Here is a 23,217-nt window from a genome sequence, read left to right as displayed (position 1 = left end):
CACATTTTAACCACTCTCTGGGTAAAGAAGTTTCTCCTGAATTCCCTATTGGATTTATTAGTGACTATCTTATATTTATGGCCCCTAGTTCTGGTCTCCCCAACAAGTGGAAGCATCTTCTCCATGTCTACCCAATCAAACCCTTTCACAATCTTAACGACCTCTATCAGGTCACTTCTCTTTTCGACAGATAAAAGCCCCAGCCTGCTCAATCTTTCCTGATAGGTAAAACCTCTCAGTTCTGGTATCATCCTCATAAATCTTTTTTTGCACCTCAGTCAAACGAGCAGCTTGGAGCCTAACAGTTGCCACCTCTGATACTCATGGGCAAGTGACTAGTGACATCCCCTCAATCTGTTATTTTAGCGGAGGTGATAACCCATTCGAATTAACACGGTAAGACAACGGGGGGAGGAACATTAGACGAGCGCACTGAATTCATTTGCGAATATGACCGACAGTAATTTCTAAGCTTATTGATTTTTAACGTAGTAGGTTAAGGCAAATTGATGAATTTATTTAGCAAACTTTTTCTCATGAAGAATGTAATGCTTGTTCTGATTTTGGTTCAATTTGGCCATGGGGTATCTTTGTGAACTCATCTATCTTGGGAGTTAGCTTACAGGGTTAATTTAAAAAAAATGATTATTATTCATTCTCGGGATGTGGGTGTCTTTGGCGAGGCCGGCATTTATTGCCCATCCCTAATTGCCCTTGGAGAAGGTGGTGGTGAGCCGCCTTCTTGAACCGCTGCAGTCCGTGTGGTGAAGGTTCTCCCACAGTGCTGTTAGGAAGGGAGTTCCAGGATTTTGACCCAGCGACGATGAAGGAACGGCCGATATATTTCCAAGTCGGGATGGTGTGCGACTTGGAGGGGAACGTGCAGGTGGTGTTGTTCCCATTGTACCTGCTGCTCTTGTCCTTCTAGGTGGTGGAGGTCGCGGGTTTGGGAGGTGCTGTCGAAGAAGCCTTGGCGAGTTGCTGCAGTGCATCCTGCGGATGGTACACGCTGCAGCCACAGTGCGCCGGTGGTGGAGGGAGTGGGTGTTTAGTAATATGGATGATCATATTGAGCCGTAGAATTTCATGTTCACCACCTGGGAGGTAATCTCGGAGGGTAGAATGCACATCCTTCATAGAACCCATCTGATCTTCATTCCATTGAAAGGAACGGGAGGTAAATCGATGGTTTCTATTGAGGGCGGTCGACCCAATCCTTCAGATCACAGTCTAGCTGTAAAAATGAAAATCTCCCGCTGACAGTGTAATTGTTATAAAGCTGCTTTTATCAGATACTTTGCCTTGACTCTGTTGTACTTCATGTAGTGTGTGAGCTGAACCAGGCATTAAAGGATTGATAAACCAAATAATTTGAGTGTTGCATTGTAATACCAAACTATTGGCTTCACGCGTCATCGAAATTATAGCACAGGTGGGGGCCATTTGGCCCATTGTGCCTGTACTCGCCAACGAGAGCTGCCTCCTCTAATCCCACCTCTCATCGTGTCCAAAGCAAGACGCAAAACAACTTTCATTCTCATCTGTTAAGATACAACTATAGAAGACGTTGTTGTAACCTTCGTGACGAAGAGTTGAAAGGACATTGTGGGCCAATATTGACCGACGGATGCAGCGCTGAGAATTTCAATACTGAAATGATTTAATGTTAGAAACACGGCTAAATTTACCTTGGAAAATTGTATCCCTGTCCACAGATTTTCAGAGTGTTAAATGGTCCAACGGCAGGGCAGGGTAGCCTAGTGGTTACTGGACGAGCAATCCAGAGATGGGTGAGTTCAAATCCCACCATTAAATCTAGAAATTTGTGGGCTGGCACCAGATAGAAGAACCATGAAAATGGCCGCTTTGTCCCAAAAACTCAATAATGTCCATCAGGGAAGAGAACCTGCCATCTTTAACCTAGTCTGGCCTACACGTGGCTCCATTCCTACCCAAATGGTTGACTCTTGAGTGGCCTCAAGGCAACCAAGGACGGGCAAAATAAGGACACCCACATCCTTTGAATAAATGATAAAAAAGCAGGTCAGAGTCTGACTCCAGATCCAGGGCTGGATTTGTAATATTAAACTTCAACGTATAATGTTGACTTTACCCGGTGAACTACTGGAGACTCAGCACAGATCAGGGATTGGTGGGCCTTGGTTTGTGGAGTGCTGTAGAGTTTGGTGAGGCCGCACCATGTCCCGTTCACCCATCACCCCCTGCGCTCGCTGACCTACATTGGCTCCCGGTCCGGCAATGCCTCGATCTTAAAACTCTCATCCTTATTTTCAAATCCCTCCATGGCCCTCGCCCCCTCCCGATCTCTGTAACCTCCTCCAGCCCTACAACCCTCCGAGATCTCTGCGCTCCTCCAATTCTGGCCTCTTGCGCATCTCTGTTTTCCTTCGCTCCACCATTGGCGGCTGTGCCTTCAGCTGCCCAGGCCTTAAGCTCTGGAATTCCCTCCCTAAACCTCTCCGCCTCTCTCTCCTCCTTTAAGACACTCCTTAAAATCCACCTCTTTGAAAAGCTTGTCCTAATATCCTAATATTGTCCTCGAAATGTCCGAATATTGTCCGAATGTTAGCTAAGATAGAAGCCCATGGAATCGAGGGAAAAGTACGGACTTGGTTAGGAAGTTGGCTGAGCGAAAGGTTACAGAGAGTAGGGATAATGGGAAGGTACTCACATTGGCAGGATGTGATTAGTGGAGTCCCGCAGGGATCTGTCTTGGGGCTCAATTATTCACAATATTTATTAACGACTTAAATGAAGGCATAGAAAGTCTCATATCGAAGTTTGCCGATGACACAAAGATTGGTGGCATTGTAAGCAGTGTAGATGAAAACATAAAATTACAAAGGGATATTGATAGATTAGGTGAATGGGCAAAACTGTGGCAAATGGAATTCAATGTAGACAAATGTGAGGTCATCCACTTTGGATTAAAAAAGGATAGAACAGGGTACTTTCTAAATGGTAAAAAGTTAAAAACAGTGGATGTCCAAAGGGACTTAGGGGTTCAGGTACATCGATCATTGAAGTGTCATGAACAGGTGCAGAAAATAATCAATAAGGCTAATTGAATGCTGGCTTTTATATCTGGAGGACTGGAGTACAAGGGGGCAGAAGTTATGCTGCAGCTATACAAAACCCTGGTTAGACCGCACCTGGAGTACTGTGAGCAGTTCTTGGCACCGCACCTTCGGAAGGACATATTGGCCTTGGAGGGAGTGCAGCGTAGGTTTACTGGAATGATACCCGGACTTCAAGGGTTAAGTTACGAGGAGAGATTACACAAATTAGGGTTGTATTCCCTGGAGTTTCGAAGGTTTAAGGTGATCTGATTGAAGTTTATAAGATATTAAGGGGAATGGATAAGGTGGATAGAGAGAAACTATTTCTGCTGGTTGGGGATTTTAGGAGTAGGGGGCACAGTCTAAAAGTTAGAGCCAGACCTTTCAGGAGCGAGATTAGAAAACATTTCTACACACAAAGGGTGGTAGAAGTTTGGAACTCTCTTCCGCAAACGGCAATTGATACTAGCTCAATTGCTAAATTTAAATCTGAGAGAGATAGCTTTTTGGCAACCAAAGTTATTAAGGGATATGGGCCAAAGGCAGGTATATGGAGTCAGATCACAGATCAGCCATGATCTTATCAAATGGCGGAGCAGGCACGAGGGGCTGAATGGCCTACTCCTGTTCCTGTGTTCCTATCTCCTTATGTGGCTCGGTGTCAAATTTCATTTGATAATCACTCCTGTGAAGGCGCTATAGAAATGCAAGTTGTTGTTGTCACAGAAACATAGAAACATGGAAAATAGGAGCAAGAGTCGGCCATTCGGCCCTTTGGGCCTGCTCCGCCATTCAAAATGATCGTGGCTGATCGTTTAACTCAGTACCCTGTTCCCGCTTTTTCCCCATATCCCTTGATCCCTTTAGCATTAAGAAATATATCGATCTCCTTCTTGAATACATCTAATGACTTGGCCTCCACTGCCTTCTGTGGTAGAGAATTCCACAGGTTCACCACCCTCTGAGTGAAGAAATTTCTCCTCATCTCGGTTCTAAATGGCATCCCCCGTATCCTGAGACTGTGACCCCTGGTTCTGGACTCCCCAGCCATCGGGAACATCCTCCCTGCATCTAGTCTGTCTAGTCCTGTTAGAATTTTATATGTTTCGATGAGATCACCTCTCATTCTTCTAAACGCTAGTGAATACAGGCCTAGTCGACCCAATCTCTCCTCATACGTCAGCCCTGCCATCCCAGGAATCAGTCTGGTAAACCTTCGTTGCACTCCCTCCATGGCAGGGACATCCTCAGATAAGGAGACCAAAACTGCACACAATTGTCATTCCATTCTCAGTAATACCACTAATACAGTCCCACGCATAAACACTGAATGCTACTTTGGAAAAGATCAGATCGAACTACCTACCAAGCCAAGGACGGTTCTGATCCTTGGCCCAACATTTTTTTAATTACTCGTTCACGGGATGTGGGCGTCGCTGGCCAGGCCGGCATTTACTGCCCATCCCTAATTGCCCTTGAGAAGGTGGTGGTGAGCCGCCTTCTTGAACCGTTGCAGTCCGTGTGGTGACGGTTCTCCCACAGTGCTGTTAGGAAGGGAGTTCCAGGATTTTGACCCAGCGACGATGAAGGAACGGCCAATATATTTCCAAGTCGGGTTGGTGTGTGACTTGAAGGGGAACGTGCAGGCGGTGTTGTTCCCATGTGCCTGCTGCCCTTGTCCTTCTATGATGTGGAGATGCCAGTGATGGACTGGGGTTGACAATTGTAAACAATTTTACAACACCAAGTTATAGTCCAGCAATTTTATTTTAAATTCACAAGCTTTCGGAGGCTTCCTCCTTCCTCAGGTGAACGTTTGTTGGAAATGAAATCCTCGAAATGAAATCGCATTTATAAATCGCAGAACAATGCTTGGTGATTACAGACAGTTTTTTCAACTGCCCGTTGCCAAGGCAATCAGTATGCAGACAGACAGGTGTTACCTGCAAGGTCTCCGAATATACAAATCACCAAAAAAAAACAACAAACAAAAAAAAAACAAACAAAAAAAAACAGAGATAGAGAGGTAGAAACATAGAAAAGACAGCAACTGACCCGTTATATTAAAAACAGATAACATTTGTTCGCTGGTGGGGTAACGTGCAGCGTGACATGAACCCAAGATCCCGGTTGAGGCCGTCCTCATGGGTGCGGAACTTGGCTATCAATTCCTGCTCGACGATTTTGCGTTGTCGTGTGTCTCGAAGGCCGCCTTGGAGTACGCTTACCCGAAGGTCGGTGGCTGAATGTCTTACAGACGCTAAAAGACGCCCTAGTAAGAACGGGATATGACGCTCGACTCATCGATCGACAGTTCCGACGGGCCACAGCAAAAAATCGCATAGACCTCCTCAGGAGACTAACACGGGACGCAACCAACAGAGTACCCTTCGTCGTCCAGTACTTCCCCGGAGCGGAGAAACTACGCCATGTTCTCCGCAGACTTCAACATGTCATCAATGACGACGAACACCTCGCTATGGCCATCCCCACACCTCCACTACTCGCCTTTAAACAGCCACCCAACCTCAAACAGACCATCGTTCGCAGCAAATTACCCAGCTTTCAAGAGAACAGCGTCCACGACACCACACAACCCTGCCACGGTAACCTCTGCAAGACATGCCAGATCATCGACACAGATACCACCATCACACGAGAGGACACCACCCACCAGGTGCATGGTTCATACTCCTGTGACTCGGCCAACGTTGTCTACCTCATACGTTGCAGGAAAGGATGCCACGGAGCATGGAACATTGGCGAGACCATGCAGACGCTGCGACAACGGATGAACGGACACCGCGCAACAATCGCCAGACAGGAGGGTTCCCTCCCAGTCGGGGAACACTTCAGCAGTCAAGGACATTCAGCCACCGACCTTCGGGTAAGCGTACTCCAAGGCGGCCTTCGAGACACACGACAACGCAAAATCGTCGAGCAGGAATTGATAGCCAAGTTCCGCACCCATGAGGACGGCCTCAACCGGGATCTTGGGTTCATGTCACGCTGCACGTTACCCCACCAGCGAACAAATGTTATCTGTTTTTAATATAACGGGTCAGTTGCTGTCTTTTCTATGTTTCTACCTCTCTATCTCTGTTTTTTTTTGTTTGTTTTTTTTTGTTTGTTGTTTTTTTTTGGTGATTTGTATATTCGGAGACCTTGCAGGTAACACCTGTCTGTCTGCACACTGATTGCCTTGGCAACGGGCAGTTGAAAAAACTGTCTGTAATCACCAAGCATTGTTCTGTGAATTATAAATGCGATTTCATTTCGAGGATTTCATTTCCAACAAACGTTCACCTGAGGAAGGAGGAAGCCTCCGAAAGCTTGTGAATTTAAAATAAAATTGCTGGACTATAACTTGGTGTTGTAAAATTGTTTACACTTGTCCTTCTAGGTGGTAGAGGTCGCGGGTTTGGGAGGCGCAGTCGAAGAAGCCTTGGCGAGTTGCTGCAGTGCATCCTGTGGATGGTACACACTGCAGCCACAGTGCGCCGGTGGTGAAGGGAGTGAATGTTAAGGGTGGTGGATGGGGTGCCAATCAAGCGGGCTGCTTTGTCCTGGATGGTGTCGAGCTTCTTGAGTGTTGTTGGAGCTGCACTCATCCAGACAAGTGGAGAGTATTCCATCACACTCCTGACTTGTGCCTTGTAGATGGTGGAAAGGCTTTGGGGAGTCAGGAGGTGAGTCACTCGCTGCAGAATACCCAGCCTCTGACCTGCTCTGCGCACTGAATTGTGTGCATCAATCCTTCGCTCTGGAAGCTATCTGATGCCCTCTACCGGTAGAAACCTTAAAACCAGACAAGGGCTTAAAACAAACGGCCCAAACCAGCCACTAAAATAGCAGAGGAGGGAATCGCAGCATTAACTGTTTGTGCGCTGGTATCTCACACCGTGGCTGCAAGGCCAGGTCTCGTTGTGATCAGTCAACAATTTGTATCAACTCAAATGGTTCTGTGGGACACGTATTAAAATATGGCTGCTCAGCTCCTGGGGCCTTCAAAGTCAGTCCAATTCTGTCAACAGAACCGTCCTTTTTGCGAGCTGCCAATAAACGTTGAAGAACTCAATGGTGTTCAACACTCAGCTCCTGTTAAATTCCATTGCTGTCAATTATCAAGGCAGAATACAGTGAGATAATCTCCCCGTTCCCTGCTGGAACGTAGAGTCAGATCATTGGAACATAGGAACAGGAGTAGGCCATTCAGCCCCTCGTGCCTGCTCCGCCATTTGATAAGATCATGGCTGATCTGTGATCGAACTCCATATACCTGCCTTTGGCCCATATCCCTTAATACCTTTGGTTGCCAAAAAGCTATCTATCTCAGATTTAAATTTAGCAATTGAGCTGGTATCAATTGCAGTTTGCGGAAGAGAGTTCTAAACTTCTACCACCCTTTGTGTGTAGAAATGTTTTCTAATCTCGCTCCTGAAAGGTCTGGCTCTAATTTTTAGACTGTGCCCCCTACTCCTAGAATCCCCAACCAGTGGAAATAGTTTCTCTCTATCTACCTTATCCGTTCCCCTTAATATCTTATAAACTTCGATCAGATCACCCCTTAACCTTCGAAACTCTAGAGAATACAACCCCAATTTGTGTAATCTCTCCTCGTAACTTAACCCTTGAAGTCCGGGTATCATTCTAGTAAACCTACGCTGCACTCCCTCCAAGGCCAATATGTCCTTCCGAAGGTGCGGTGCCCAGAACTGCTCACAGTACTCCAGGTGCGGTCTAACCAGGGTTTTGTATAGCTGCAGCATAACTTCTGCCCCCTTGTACTCCAGTCCTCGAGATATAAAGGCCAGCATTCAATTAGCCATATTGATTATTTTCTGCACCTGTTCATGACACTTCAATGATCGATGTACCTGAAACCCTCAGTCAAGATCAAGTGCAGGAGGTGAGGTAGAAGGTATCAAAAACCAATGGACAGTCACACAGTGCGGCTCGTCTCAGAAAGATGGTCCTGTGTGTTTTTACAGAGGCTGTCATGGACACCAAGTGGGAGAGGAAAGTACAGGGAGAATGGGGGTAACGGGGGAATGGGGGTAACGGGGGAATGGGGTTAGTGGGAGAACGGGGGTAATGTGATAATGGGGTTCACGGGGGAATGGGGTTAGTGGGAGAATGGGGTTAATGGGAGAATGGGGGTAATGGGAGAATGGAGGTAATGGGAGAATGGGGGTAACGGGAGAATAGGGGTAACGGGGGAATGGGGTTAACGGGAGAATGGGGGTAATGGGAGAATGGGGTTAATGAGAGAATGGAGGTAACGGGAGAATGGGGTTAATGAGAGAATGGGGTTAATGGGAGAATGGGGGTAATGGGAGAATGGGGGTAACGGGAGAATGATGGTAATGGGAGAATGGGGTTAACGGGAGGATGGGGTTAACGGGGGAATGGGGTTAACGGGAGAATGGGGTTAATGGGAGAATGGGGGTAACGGGGGAATGGGGTTAACGGGAGAATGGGGGTAATGGGAGAATGGGGGTAACGGGGGAATGGGGTTAACGGGAGAATGGGGTTAATGGGAGAATGGGGGTAACGGGGGAATGGGGTTAACGGGAGAATGGGGTTAATGGGAGAATGGGGGTAACGGGAGAATGATGGTAATGGGAGAATGGGGTTAACGGGAGGATGGGGGTAACGGGAGAATGGGGTTAATGGGAGAATGGGGTTAACGGGAGAATGGGGGTAACGGGAGAATGGGGTTAACGGGAGAATGGGGGTAACGGGAGAATGATGGTAATGGGAGAATGGGGGTAACGGGAGAATGGGGGTAACGGGAGAATGGGGGTAACGGGAGAATGATGGTAATGGGAGAATGGGGGTAATGGGAGAATGGGGGTAACGGGAGAATGGGGTTAATGGGAGAATGGGGGTAACGGGAGAATGGGGTTAATGGGGGAATGGGGTTAATGGGAGAATGGGGTTAACGGGGGAGTGGGGGTAACGGGAGAATGGGGTTAATGGGAGAATGGGGGTAATGGGAGAATGGGGGTAACGGGAGAATGGGGTTAATGGGAGAATGGGGTTAACGGGAGAATGGGGTTAACGGGGGAATGGGGTTAATGGGAGAATGGGGGTAACGGGAGAATGGGGTTAACGGGAGAATGGGGTTAATGGGAGAATGGGGTTAACGGGAGAATGGCGTTAACGGGAGAATGGGGTTAACGGGAGAATGGGTTTAATGGGAGAATGGGGGTAACGGGAGAATGGGGTTAATGGGAGAATGGGGGTAACGGGAGAATGGGGTTAATGGGAGAATGGGGGTAACGGGAGAATGGTGTTAACGGGGGAATGGGGTTAACGGGAGAATGGGGGTAATGGGAGAATGGGGTTAACGGGAGAATGGGGTTAATGGGAGAATGGGGGTAACGGGAGAATGGTGTTAACGGGAAAATGGGGTTAACGGGAGAATGGGGGTAATGGGAGAATGGGGTTAACGGGAGAATGGGGTTAATGGGAGAATGGGGGTAACGGGAGAATGGGGTTAATGGGAGAATGGGGGTAACGGGAGAATGGGGTTAACGGGAGAATGGGGGTAATGGGAGAATGGGGTTAACGGGAGAATGGGGTTAATGGGAGAATGGGGGTAACGGGAGAATGGTGTTAACGGGGGAATGGGGTTAACGGGAGAATGGGGTTAATGGGAGAATGGGGTAATTGGGAGAATGGGGTTAATGGGAGAATGGGGTTAACGGGGGAATGAGGTTAATGGGAGAATGGGGTAATTGGGAGAATGGGGTTAATGGGAGAATGGGGTTAATGGGGGAATGGGGTTAACGGGAGAATGGAGTTAATGGGAGAATGGGGTTAACGGGGGAATGGGGTTAATGGGAGAATGGGGTAATTGGGAGAATGGGGGTAACGGGAGAATGGGGGTAACGGGAGAATGGGGTTAATGGGAGAATGGGGGTAACAGGAGAATGGGGTTAATGGGAGAATGGGGGTAACGGGAGAATGGGGTTAATGGGAGAATGGGGGTAACGGGAGAATGGAGGTAACGGGAGAATGGGGTTAATGGGAGAATGGGGGTAACGGGAGAATGGGGGTAATGGGAGAATGGGGTTAACGGGAGAATGGGGTTAATGGGAGAATGGGGTTAATGGGAGAATGGGGTTAACGGGGGAATGGGGTTAACGGGAGAATGGGGGTAATGGGAGAATGGGGTAATTGGGAAAATGGGGTTAATGGGAGAATGGGGTTAACGGGGGAATGGGGTTAATGGGAGAATGGGGGTAATGGGAGAATGGGGTTAACGGGGGAATGGGGTTAACGGGAGAATGGAGTTAATGGGAGAATGGGGTTAACGGGGGAATGGGGTTAATGGGAGAATGGGGGTAACGGGAGAATGGGGTTAACGGGGGAATGGGGTTAACGGGAGAATGGGGTTAATGGGAGAATGGGGGTAACGGGAGAATGGGGTTAACGGGGGAATGGGGTTAACGGGAGAATGGGGTTAATGGGAGAATGGGGTAATTGGGAGAATGGGGTTAACGGGGGAATGGGGTTAATGGGAGAATGGGGTAATTGGGAGAATGGGGTTAATGGGAGAATGGGGTTAACGGGGGAATGGGGTTAACGGGAGAATGGAGTTAATGGGAGAATGGGGTTAACGTGGGAATGGGGTTAATGGGAGAATGGGGTTAATGGGAGAATGGGGGTAACGGGGGAATGGGGTTAATGGGAGAATGGGGTAATTGGGAGAATGGGGTTAATGGGAGAATGGGGTTAACGGGGGAATGGGGTTAACGGGAGAATGGAGGTAACGGGGGAATGGGGTTAACGGGAGAATGGAGTTAATGGGAGAATGGGGTTAATGGGAGAATGGGGTTAACGGGAGAATGGGGGTAATGGGAGAATGGGGTTAATGGGAGAATGGGGTTAACGGGAGAATGGGGGTAATGGGAGAATGGGGTTAACGGGGGAATGGGGTTAACGGGAGAATGGAGTTAACAGGTTGAACAGAAGTCTTGAGCAGGCTCCTAAAAGAAATGATAGACAGTTAAAACACAAGTCACTCGGTCCATCAACTCTCTTTTGGTATTTGGTAGTCTAATCCCACTCTCCTGCTCACTCCCCGTACCCTTTAATATCCCACCCAGTCTAATCCCACTGTCCTGCTCACTCCCCGGACCCTTTAATATCCCACCCAGTCTAATCCCACTCACCCCCTCACTCCCCGTACCCTTTAATATCCCACCCAGTCTAATCCCACTCTCCTGCTCACTCCCCGTACCCTTTAATATCCCACCCAGTCTAATCCCACTCTCCTGCTCACTCGCCGGACCCTTTAATATCCCACCCAGTCTAATTCCACTCTCCTGCTCACTCCCCGTACCCTTTAATATCCCACCCAGTCTAATCCCACACTCCTGCTCACTCCCCATACGCTTTAATATCCCACCCAGTCTAATCCCACACTCCTGCTCACTCCCCGTACCCTTTAATATCCCACCCAGTCTAATTCCACTCTCCTGCTCACTCCCCGTACCCTTTAATATCCCACCCAGTCTAATCCCACACTCCTGCTCACTCCCCATACGCTTTAATATCCCACCCAGTCTAATCCCACTCTCCTGCTCACTCCCCGTACCCTTTAATATCCCACCCAGTCTAATCCCACTGTCCTGCTCACTCCCCGGACCCTTTAATATCCCACCCAGTCTAATCCCACTCACCCCCTCACTCCCCGTACCCTTTAATATCCCACCCAGTCTAATCCCACTCTCCTGCTCATTCCCCGTACCCTTTAATATCCCACCCAGTCTAATCCCACTCTCCCGCTCACTCCCCGTACCCTTTAATATCCCACCCAGTCTAATCCCACTCTCCTGCTCACTCCCAGTACCCTTAAATATCCCACCCAGTCCAATCCCACTCTCCTGCTCACTCCCCGTACCCTTTAATATCCCACCCAATCCAATCCCACTCTCCTGCTCACTCCCCGTACCCTTTAATATCCCACCCAGTCTAATCCCACTCTCCCCCTCACTTCCCATACCCTTTAATATCCCACCCAGTCCAATCCCACTCTCCTCCTCACTCCCCATACCCTTTAATATCCCACCCAGTCTAATCCCACTCTCCTGATCACACCCCGTACCCTTTAATATCCCACCCAGTCCAATCCCACTCTCCTGCTCACTCCCCGTAACCTTCAATATCCCAGCCAGTCTAATCCCACACTCCTGCTCACTCCCCATACGCTTTAATATCCCACCCAGTCTAATCCCACTCTCCCCCTCACTTCCCGTACTCGTTAATATGCCACCCAGTCTAATCCCACTCTCCTGCTCACTCCCCGTACCCTTTAATATCCCACCCAGTCCAATCCCACTCTCCTGCTCACTCCCCGTACCCTTTAATATCCCACCCAGTCCAATCCCACTCTCCTGCTCACTCCCCGTACCCTTTAATATCCCACCCAGTCTAATCCCACTCTCCTGCTCACTCCCCGTACCCTTTAATATCCCACCCAGTCAAATCCCAATCTCCCGCTCACTCCCCGTACACTTTAATATCCCACCCAGTCTAATCCCACTCTCCCGCTCACTCCCCGTACCCTTTAATATCCCACCCAGTCTAATCCCACTCTCCTGATCACTCCCCGTACCCTTTAATATCCCACCGAGTCTAATCCCACTCTCCCGCTCACTCCCCGTACCCTTTAATATCCCACACAGTCTAATCCCACTCTCCTGATCACTCCCCGTACCCTTTAATATCCCACCCAGTCTAATCCCACTCTCCTGATCACTCCCCGTACCCTTTAATATCCCACCCAGTCTAATCCCACACTCCTGCTCACTCCCCATACCCTTTAATATCCCACCCAGTCTAATCCCACTCTCCTGATCACTCCCCGTACCCTTAAATATCCCACCCAGTCTAATCCCACTCTCCTGATCACTCCCCATACCCTTTAATATCCCAACCAGTCGAATCCCACTCTCCTGCTCACTCTCCGTACCCTTTAATATCCCACCCAGTCTAATCCCACTCTCCTGCTCAATCCCCATACCGTTTAATATCCCACCCAGTCTAATCCCACTCTCCCGCTCACTCCCCGTACCCTTTAATATCCCACCCAGTTTAATCCCACTCTCCTGATCACTCCCCATACCCTTTAATATCCCACCCAGTCCAATCCCACTCTCCCGCTCACTCCCCGTACCCTTTAATATCCCACCCAGTCTAATCCCACACTCCTGCTCACTCCCCGTACCCTTTAATATCCCACCCAGTCGAATCCAACACTCCTGCTCACTCCCCGTACCCTTAAATATCCCACCCAGTCTAATCCCACTCTCCTGCTCACTCCCCGTACCCTTTAATATCCCACCCAGTCTAATATCACTCTCCTGCTCACTCCCCGTACCCTTTAATATCCCACCCAGTCGAATCCAACACTCCTGCTCACTCCCCGTAACCTTAAATATCCCACCCAGTCTAATCCCACTCTCCCGCTCACTCCCCGTACCCTTTAATATCCCACCCAGTCGAATCCAACACTCCTGCTCACTCCACATACCTTTTAATATCCCACCCAGTCTAATCCCACTCTCCCCTTCACTTCCCGTACCCTTTAATATCCCACCCAGTCTAATCCCACTCTCCTGATCACACCCCGTACCCTTTAATATCCCACCCAGTCGAATCCCACACTCCTGCTCACTCCCCATACCCTTTAATATCCCACCCAGTCTAATCCCACTCTCCCCCTCACTTCCCGTACGCTTTAATATCCCACCCAGTCGAATCCCACTCTCCTGCTCACTCCCAGTACCATTTAATATCCCACCCAGTCTAATCCCACTCTCCCCCTCACTTCCCGTACCTTTTAATATCCCACCCAGTCTAATCCCACTCTCCTGCTCACTCCCCACACCCTTTAATATCCCACCCAGTCTAATCCCACTCTCCCGCTCACTCCCCGTACCCTTTAATATCCCACCCAGTCGAATCCCACTCTCCTCCTCACTCCCCACACCCTTTAATATCCCACCCAGTCTAATCCCACTCTCCCGCTCACTCCCCGTACCATTTAATATCCCACCCAGTCTAATCCCACTCTCCTGCTCACTCCCCACACCCTTTAATATCCCACCCAGTCTGATCCCACTCTCCCGCTCACTCCCCGTACCCTTTAATATCCCACCCAGTCTAATCCCACTCTCCTGCTCACTCCCCGTACCATTTAATATCCCACCCAGTCTAATCCCACTCTCCTGATCCCTCCCCGTACCCTTTAATATCCCACCCAGTCTAATCCCACTCTCCTGATCACTCCCCGTACCCTTTAATATCCCACCCAGTCTAATCCCACACTCCTGATCACTCCCCGTACCATTTAATATCCCACACAGTCTAATCCCACTCTCCCACTCACTCCCCGTACTCTGTAATATCCCACCCAGTCTAATCCCACTCTCCCGCTCACTCCCCACACCCATTATTATCCCACCCAGTCTAATCCCACTCTCCTGCGCACTGCCCGTACCCTTTAATATCCCAGCCAGTCTAATTCCACTCTCCTGCTCACTCCCCGTACCCTTTAATATCCCAGCCAGTCTAATCCCACACTCCTGCTCAATCCCCGTACCCTTTAATATCCCAACCAGTCTAATCCCACACTCCTGCTCACTCCACATACGCTTTAATATCCCACCCAGTCTAATCCCACTCTCCTGCTCACTCCCCGTACCCTTTAATATCCCACCCAGTCTAATCCCACTCTCCCCCTCACTCCCCACACCCTTTAATATCCCACCCAGTCTAATCCCACTCTCCCGCTCACTCCCCGTACCCTGTAATATCTGAACCAGTCGAAACCCACTCTCCTGCGCACTCCCCGTACCCTGAAATATCCCACCCAGTCCAATCCCACTCTCCTGCTCACTCCCCGTACCCTTTATTATCCCACCCAGTCTAATCCCACTCACCTGTTCACTCCCCACACCCTTTAATATCCCAACCAGTCTAATCCCACTCTCCCGCTCACTCCCCGTACCCTTTAATATCCCACCCATTCAAATCCCACTCTCCTGCTCACTCCCCGTACCCTTTAATATCCCACCCAGTCTAATCCCACTCTCCTGCTCACTCCCCGTACCCTTTAATATCCCACCCAGTCGAATCCCACACTCCTGATCACTCCCCATACACTTTAATATCCCACCCAGTCTAATCCCACTCTCCCGCTCACTCCCCGTACCCTTTAATATCCCACCCAGTCTAATCCCACTCTCCTGATCACTCCCCGTACCCTTTAATATCCCACCCAGTCTAATCCCACTCTCCTGATCACTCCCCGTACCCTTTAATATCCCACCCAGTCCAATCCCACTCTCCTGATCACTCCCCGTACCGTTTAATATCCCACCCAGTCTAATCCCACACTCCTGCTCACTCCCCGTACCCTTTAATATCCCATCCAGTCTCATCCCACACTCCTGCTCACTCCACATACCTTTTAATATCCCACCCATTCGAATCCCACTCTCCTGATCACTCCCCGTACCCTTTAATATCCCACCCAGTCTAATCCCACTCTCCTGATCACTCCCCGTACCCTTTAATATCCCACCCAGTCTAATCCCACTCTCCTGATCACTCCCCGTACCCTTTAATATCCCACCCAGTCTAATCCCACTCTCCTGATCACTCCCCGTACCCTTTAATATCCCACCCAGTCTAATCCCACTCTCCCCCTCACTCCCCACACCCTTTAATATCCCACCAAGTCTAATCCCACTCTCCTGCTCACTCCCCGAACCCTTCAATATCCCAGCCAGTCGAATCCCACTATCCAGCTCACTCCCCGTACCCTTTAATATCCCACCCAGTCTAATCCCACTCTCCCGCTCACTCCCCGTACCCTTTAATTTCCCACCCAGTCTAATCCCACGCTCCCCCTCACTTCCCGGACTCGTTAATATCCCACCCAGTCTAATCCCACGCTCCCCCTCACTTCCCGGACTCGTTAATATCCCACCCAGTCTAATCCCACTCTCCTGCTCACTCCCAGAACCCTTTAATATCCCACCCAGTCTAATCCCACTCTCCTGCTCACTCCCAGAACCCTTTAATATCCCACCCAGTCTAATCCCACTCTCCCGCTCACTCCACGTACCCTTTAATATCCCACTCAGTCTAATCCCACGCTCCCCCTCACTTCCCAGACTCGTTAATATCCCACCCAGTCCAAACCCACTCTCCTGCGCACTCCCCGTACCCTTAAATATCCCACCCAGTCCAATCCCACTCTCCCGCTCACTCCCCGTACCCTTTAATATCCCACCCAGTCTAATCCCACTCTCCTGCTCACTCCCCGAACCCTTCAATATCCCAGCCAGTCTAATCCCACTCTCCTGCTCTCTCCCCGTACCCTTTAATATCCCACCCAGTCCAATCCCACTCTCCTGCTCACTCCCCGTACCCTTTAATATCCCACCCAGTCCAATCCCACTCTCCTGATCACTCCCCGTACCCTTTAAGATCCCACCCAGTCTAATCCGACTCTCCTGCGCACTCCCCGTACCCTTTAATATCCCACCCAGTCCAATCCCACTCTCCTGCTCACTCCCCGTACCCTTTAATATCCCACCCAGTCCAATCCCACTCTCCTGATCACTCCCCGTACCCTTTAATATCCCACCCAGTCCAATCCCACTCTCCTGATCACTCCCCGTACCCTTTAAGATCCCACCCAGTCTAATCCCACACTCCTGCTCACTCCCCGTACCCTATAATATACCACCCAGTCTAATCCCACTCTCCCCCTCACTCCCCGTACCCTTTAATATCCCACCCAGTCTAATCTCACTCTCCTGCTCACTCCCCATACCCTTAAATATCCCACCCAGTCTAATCCCACTCTCCTGATCACTCCCCATACCCTTTAATATCCCAACCAGTCGAATCCCACTCTCCTGCTCACTCTCCGTACCCTTTAATATCCCACCCAGTCTAATCCCACTCTCCTGATCACTCCCCATACCCTTTAATATCCCACCCAGTCTAATCCCACTCTCCTGCTCAATCCCCATACCGTTTAATATCCCACCCAGTCTAATCCCACTCTCCCGCTCACTCCCCGTACCCTTTAATATCCCACCCAGTTTAATCCCACTCTCCTGATCACTCCCCATACCCTTTAATATCCCACCCAGTCCAATCCCACTCTCCCGCTCACTCCCCGTACCCTTTAATATCCCACCCAGTCTAATCCCACACTCCTGCTCACTCCCCGTACCCTTTAATATCCCACCCAGTCGAATCCAACACTCCTGCTCACTCCCCGTACCCTTAAATATCCCACCCAGTCTAATCCCACTCTCCTGCTCACTCCCCGTACCCTTTAATATCCCACCCAGTCTAATATCACTCTCCTGCTCACTCCCCGTACCCTTTAATATCCCACCCAGTCGAATCCAACACTCCTGCTCACTCCCCGTAACCTTAAATATCCCACCCAGTCTAATCCCACTCTCCCGCTCACTCCCCGTACCCTTTAATATCCCACCCAGTCGAATCCAACACTCCTGCTCACTCCACATACCTTTTAATATCCCACCCAGTCTAATCCCACTCTCCCCTTCACTTCCCGTACCCTTTAATATCCCACCCAGTCTAATCCCACTCTCCTGATCACACCCCGTACCCTTTAATATCCCACCCAGTCGAATCCCACACTCCTGCTCACTCCCCATACCCTTTAATATCCCACCCAGTCTAATCCCACTCTCCCCCTCACTTCCCGTACGCTTTAATATCCCACCCAGTCGAATCCCACTCTCCTGCTCACTCCCAGTACCATTTAATATCCCACCCAGTCTAATCCCACTCTCCCCCTCACTTCCCGTACCTTTTAATATCCCACCCAGTCTAATCCCACTCTCCTGCTCACTCCCCACACCCTTTAATATCCCACCCAGTCTAATCCCACTCTCCCGCTCACTCCCCGTACCCTTTAATATCCCACCCAGTCGAATCCCACTCTCCTCCTCACTCCCCACACCCTTTAATATCCCACCCAGTCTAATCCCACTCTCCCGCTCACTCCCCGTACCATTTAATATCCCACCCAGTCTAATCCCACTCTCCTGCTCACTCCCCACACCCTTTAATATCCCACCCAGTCTGATCCCACTCTCCCGCTCACTCCCCGTAACCTTTAATATCCCACCCAGTCTAATCCCACTCTCCTGCTCACTCCCCGTACCATTTAATATCCCACCCAGTCTAATCCCACTCTCCTGATCCCTCCCCGTACCCTTTAATATCCCACCCAGTCTAATCCCACTCTCCTGATCACTCCCCGTACCCTTTAATATCCCACCCAGTCTAATCCCACACTCCTGATCACTCCCCGTACCATTTAATATCCCACACAGTCTAATCCCACTCTCCCACTCACTCCCCGTACTCTGTAATATCCCACCCAGTCTAATCCCACTCTCCCGCTCACTCCCCACACCCATTATTATCCCACCCAGTCTAATCCCACTCTCCTGCGCACTGCCCGTACCCTTTAATATCCCAGCCAGTCTAATTCCACTCTCCTGCTCACTCCCCGTACCCTTTAATATCCCAGCCAGTCTAATCCCACACTCCTGCTCAATCCCCGTACCCTTTAATATCCCAACCAGTCTAATCCCACACTCCTGCTCACTCCACATACGCTTTAATATCCCACCCAGTCTAATCCCACTCTCCTGCTCACTCCCCGTACCCTTTAATATCCCACCCAGTCTAATCCCACTCTCCCCCTCACTCCCCACACCCTTTAATATCCCACCCAGTCTAATCCCACTCTCCCGCTCACTCCCCGTACCCTGTAATATCTGAACCAGTCGAAACCCACTCTCCTGCGCACTCCCCGTACCCTGAAATATCCCACCCAGTCCAATCCCACTCTCCTGCTCACTCCCCGTACCCTTTATTATCCCACCCAGTCTAATCCCACTCACCTGTTCACTCCCCACACCCTTTAATATCCCAACCAGTCTAATCCCACTCTCCCGCTCACTCCCCGTACCCTTTAATATCCCACCCATTCAAATCCCACTCTCCTGCTCACTCCCCGTACCCTTTAATATCCCACCCAGTCTAATCCCACTCTCCTGCTCACTCCCCGTACCCTTTAATATCCCACCCAGTCGAATCCCACACTCCTGATCACTCCCCATACACTTTAATATCCCACCCAGTCTAATCCCACTCTCCCGCTCACTCCCCGTACCCTTTAATATCCCACCCAGTCTAATCCCACTCTCCTGATCACTCCCCGTACCCTTTAATATCCCACCCAGTCTAATCCCACTCTCCTGATCACTCCCCGTACCCTTTAATATCCCACCCAGTCCAATCCCACTCTCCTGATCACTCCCCGTACCGTTTAATATCCCACCCAGTCTAATCCCACACTCCTGCTCACTCCCCGTACCCTTTAATATCCCATCCAGTCTCATCCCACACTCCTGCTCACTCCACATACCTTTTAATATCCCACCCATTCGAATCCCACTCTCCTGATCACTCCCCGTACCCTTTAATATCCCACCCAGTCTAATCCCACTCTCCTGATCACTCCCCGTACCCTTTAATATCCCACCCAGTCTAATCACACTCTCCCCCTCACTCCCCACACCCTTTAATATCCCACCAAGTCTAATCCCACTCTCCTGCTCACTCCCCGAACCCTTCAATATCCCAGCCAGTCGAATCCCACTATCCAGCTCACTCCCCGTACCCTTTAATATCCCACCCAGTCTAATCCCACTCTCCCGCTCACTCCCCGTACCCTTTAATATCCCACCCAGTCGAATCCAACACTCCTGCTCACTCCACATACCTTTTAATATCCCACCCAGTCTAATCCCACTCTCCCCTTCACTTCCCGTACCCTTTAATATCCAACCCAGTCTAATTCCACTCTCCTGCTCACTCCCCGTACCCTTTAATATCCCACCCAGTCTAATCCCACTCTCCCCCTCACTCCCTGAACCCTTTAATATCCCACCCAGTCTAATCCCACTCTCCTGATCACACCCCGTACCCTTTAATATCCCACCCAGTCGAATCCCACACTCCTGCTCACTCCCCATACCCTTTAATATCCCACCCAGTCGAATCCCACTCTCCTGCTCACGCCCAGTACCATTTAATATCCCACCCAGTCTAATCCCACTCTCCCCCTCACTTCCCGTACCTATTAATATCCCACCCAGTCTAATCCCACTCTCCTGCTCACTCCCCACACCCTTTAATATCCCACCCAGTCTAATCCCACTCTCCCGCTCACTCCCCGTACCCTTTAATATCCCACCCAGTCGAATCCCACTCTCCTCCTCACTCCCCACACCCTTTAATATCCCACCCAGTCTAATCCCACTCTCCCGCTCACTCCCCGTACCATTTAATATCCCACCCAGTCTAATCCCACTCTCCTGCTCACTCCCCACACCCTTTAATATCCCACCCAGTCTGATCCCACACTCCCGCTCACTCCCCGTACCCTTTAATATCCCACCCAGTCGAATCCCACTCTCCTGCTCACTCCCCGTACCATTTAATATCCCACCCAGTCTAATCCCACTCTCCTGATCACTCCCCGTACCCTTTAATATCCCACCCAGTCTAATCCCACTCTCCTGATCACTCCCCGTACCCTTTAATATCCCACCCAGTCTAATCCCACACTCCTGATCACTCCCCGTACCATTTAATATCCCACACAGTCTAATCCCACTCTCCCACTCACTCCCCGTACTCTGTAATATCCCACCCAGTCTAATCCCACTCTCCCGCTCACTCCCCACACCCATTATTATCCCACCCAGTCTAATCCCACTCCCCTGCGCACTGCCCGTACCCTTTAATATCCCAGCCAGTCTAATTCCACTCTCCTGCTCACTCCCCGTACCCTTTAATATCCCAGCCAGTCTAATCCCACACTCCTGCTCAATCCCCGTACCCTTTAATATCCCAACCAGTCTAATCCCACACTCCTGCTCACTCCACATACGCTTTAATATCCCACCCAGTCTAATCCCACTCTCCTGCTCACTCCCCGTACCCTTTAATATCCCACCCAGTCTAATCCCACTCTCCCCCTCACTCCCCACACCCTTTAATATCCCACCCAGTCTAATCCCACTCTCCCGCTCACTCCCCGTACCCTGTAATATCTGAACCAGTCGAAACCCACTCTCCTGCGCACTCCCCGTACCCTGAAATATCCCACCCAGTCCAATCCCACTCTCCTGCTCACTCCCCGTACCCTTTATTATCCCACCCAGTCTAATCCCACTCACCTGCTCACTCCCCACACCCTTTAATATCCCAACCAGTCTAATCCCACTCTCCCGCTCACTCCCCGTACCCTTTAATATCCCACCCATTCAAATCCCACTCTCCTGCTCACTCCCCGTACCCTTTAATATCCCACCCAGTCGAATCCCACACTCCTGATCACTCCCCATACACTTTAATATCCCACCCAGTCTAATCCCACTCTCCCGCTCACTCCCCGTACCCTTTAATATCCCACCCAGTCTAATCCCACTCTCCTGATCACTCCCCGTACCCTTTAATATCCCACCCAGTCTAATCCCACTCTCCTGATCACTCCCCGTACCGTTTAATATCCCACCCATTCGAATCCCACTCTCCTGATCACTCCCCGTACCCTTTAGTATCCCACCCAGTCTAATCCCACACTCCTGCTCACTCCCCGTACCCTTTAATATCCCATCCAGTCTCATCCCACACTCCTGCTCACTCCACATACCTTTTAATATCCCACCCATTCGAATCCCACTCTCCTGATCACTCCCCGTACCCTTTAATATCCCACCCAGTCTAATCCCACTCTCCTGATCACTCCCCGTACCCTTTAATATCCCACCCAGTCTAATCACACTCTCCCCCTCACTCCCCACACCCTTTAATATCCCACCAAGTCTAATCCCACTCTCCTGCTCACTCCCCGAACCCTTCAATATCCCAGCCAGTCGAATCCCACTATCCAGCTCACTCCCCGTACCCTTTAATATCCCACCCAGTCTAATCCCACTCTCCCGCTCACTCCCCGTACCCTTTAATTTCCCACCCAGTCTAATCCCACGCTCCCCCTCACTTCCCGGACTCGTTAATATCCCACCCAGTCTAATCCCACGCTCCCCCTCACTTCCCGGACTCGTTAATATCCCACCCAGTCTAATCCCACTCTCCTGCTCACTCCCAGAACCCTTTAATATCCCACCCAGTCTAATCCCACTCTCCTGCTCACTCCCCGTACCCTTTAATATCCCACCCAGTCTAATCCCACTCTCCCGCTCACTCCACGTACCCTTTAATATCCCACTCAGTCTAATCCCACGCTCCCCCTCACTTCCCAGACTCGTTAATATCCCACCCAGTCTAATCCCACTCTCCTGCTCACTCCCCGTACCTTGTAATATCTGAAGCAGTCCAAACCCACTCTCCTGCGCACTCCCCGTACCCTTAAATATCCCACCCAGTCCAATCCCACTCTCCCGCTCACTCCCCGTACCCTTCAATATCCCAGCCAGTCTAATCCCACTCTCCCGCTCACTCCCCGTACCCTTTAATATCCCACCCAGTCCAATCCCACTCTCCTGCTCACTCCCCGAACCCTTCAATATCCCAGCCAGTCTAATCCCACTCTCCTGCTCTCTCCCCGTACCCTTTAATATCCCACCCAGTCCAATCCCACTCTCCTGCTCACTCCCCGTACCCTTTAATATCCCACCCAGTCCAATCCCACTCTCCTGATCACTCCCCGTACCCTTTAAGATCCCACCCAGTCTAATCCGACTCTCCTGCGCACTCCCCGTACCCTTTAATATCCCACCCAGTCCAATCCCACTCTCCTGCTCACTCCCCGTACCCTTTAATATCCCACCCAGTCTAATCTCACTCTCCTGCTCACTCCCCGTACCCTTTAATATCCCACCCAGTCTAATCCCACTCTCCGGCTCACTCCCCATACCCTTTAATATCCCACCCAGTCTAATCCCACTCTCCGGCTCACTCCCCATACCCTTTAATATCCCACCCAGTCTAATCTCACTCTCCTGCTCACTCCCCATACCCT

The sequence above is a fragment of the Heptranchias perlo genome, chromosome 12 (genome assembly GCF_035084215.1).
Source record: "Heptranchias perlo isolate sHepPer1 chromosome 12, sHepPer1.hap1, whole genome shotgun sequence".
NCBI classification, from domain to species: Eukaryota; Metazoa; Chordata; class Chondrichthyes; order Hexanchiformes; family Hexanchidae; genus Heptranchias; species Heptranchias perlo.
This window is presented reverse-complemented; position numbering follows the sequence as displayed.